At 49.6% G+C, this 1,782-nt stretch overlaps 1 non-coding gene across 1 annotated transcript; it reads left to right on the forward strand.

Moving 5' to 3' along the window:
- The first annotated feature begins 1,345 nt into the window (after positions 1–1,345).
- On the forward strand, positions 1,346–1,416 carry TRNAG-GCC. Its single transcript has one exon. It is a non-coding gene; the product is annotated as a tRNA-Gly (tRNA).
- Positions 1,417–1,782: the final 366 nt, after the last annotated feature.

Consider the following 1,782-nt stretch of genomic DNA (forward strand, 5'->3'; position numbering starts at 1 on the left):
GTTTTTATGGCTTGAGAAATCCCAGCAGCCCGGAACTAACGTGCCTGAAAGGGTGGATCCATTTGCTAACTGCGGGCGGGAGGGGAGGGGGGCTCTACCCGAGCTCTGACACCTGGAGAACAGAAGGGAGTATGGATAGTCTGGGAACGCCAGGGCTGGAAAGATTATGTGTATGGGGTGGATAGACAGAGAGAGGGGGGTGTATGGGGATGGATAGATAGAGGGTGTGTAGGGGGATGGGTGGATAAAGGGTGTTTATGGGAATAGGTACATGGATGGATGGATGGATAGAGGGGGTATGGGGATGGATAGATAGAGGGTGTGTACAGGGATGGGTGGATGGATAGATAGACGGTGTTTATGGGAATAGGTACATGGATGGATGGATGGATAGAGGGGATATGGGGATGGATAGATAGAGGGTGTGTATGGGGATGGTGGATGGATAGAGGGTGTTTATGGGAATAGGTACATGGATGGATGGATGGATGGATGGATGGATGGATGGATAGAGGGGATATGGGGATGGATAGATAGAGGGTGTTTATGGGAATAGGTACATGGATGGATGGATGGATGGATGGATGGATGGATAGAGGGGGTATGCGGATGGATAGATAGAGGGTGTGTATGGGAATAGGTACATGGATGGATGGATAGAGGGGGTATGGGGATGGATAGATAGAGGGTGTGTACGGGGATGGGTGGATGGATAGAGGGTGTTTATGGGAATAGGTACATGGATGGATGGATAGATGGATGGATAGAGGGGGTATGGGGATAGATAGATAGAGGGTGTGTAGGGGGATGGGTGGATGGATAGAGGGTGTTTATGGGAATAGGTACATGGATGGATGGATAGAGGGGGATACGGGGATGGATAGTTAAAGGGTGTGTAGGGGGATGGGTGGATAGGGGGTGTATATGGGAAAGTGTGCATGGCTGGCTGGATAGAGGGGGCCTGAGGATGTGTGGGTAGATAGGTAGAGGATGTGTATGGATCCCATCGATGATTCTGTGACAAAAATTAGCTAGAAAATAATAAAAAGATACCGAAAGAGATCAAGATAGAAACTGTTGTTAGCTAAATAGATGGATCTAGGTTATAACCCCGCATAACGTTCCCCTTATTTGCCAACTCTTCTCTGGGGGATGTATCTCCCTTACCCTGTGCCCGCTCTCCGGCTGTAGCAGGCTGCCTGGGGGCAGATGTTGGGGGAGGGGGCAGCAAAGCTGGTAACACAACCCTGTGCACTGAAAGCAGAGACCTGGGACAGCTGTGGGAAGCCAGATGTTTAAACATCTGTAAGGGGGGATAGCTGGGAAGCGAGACATTCTAACATTTGCATTGGTGGTTCAGTGGTAGAATTCTCGCCTGCCACGCGGGAGGCCCGGGTTCGATTCTCTGCTAATGCAACAGTAGAATTTGTTTTGTTTGCCTGAGTTTCTAATTTCCCCAATATCATGCATCCTCCACAGAGACTCAAAAACAGTGTCCACCCTCCGCTCTCATCCTTCTTCTTTCCTATGGCGATGGGGGTGACCAGACAGCAAGTGTGAAAAATCCAGGGATGGGGGAGGGTCTAATTGTCTATATAAGACAAAGCCCCTAATATCGGGACAGTCCAGTTAATTTTGGGGCATTTGCTCACTCTATAACAGCAAAGGGGATGGTTGGATGCTGATTGGCTCTTTACGTTCCCACACCCTCTACCAATCCAGCCCCACACACCCCTCTATCCATCCATCCATGCTCCCATTCCCATAAATACCTTCCATCTA

The sequence above is a fragment of the Terrapene carolina genome, unplaced genomic scaffold, assembly GCF_002925995.2.
Source record: "Terrapene carolina triunguis isolate 2854851 unplaced genomic scaffold, T_m_triunguis-2.0 Scaffold28872, whole genome shotgun sequence".
Taxonomy (NCBI): domain Eukaryota; kingdom Metazoa; phylum Chordata; order Testudines; family Emydidae; genus Terrapene; species Terrapene triunguis.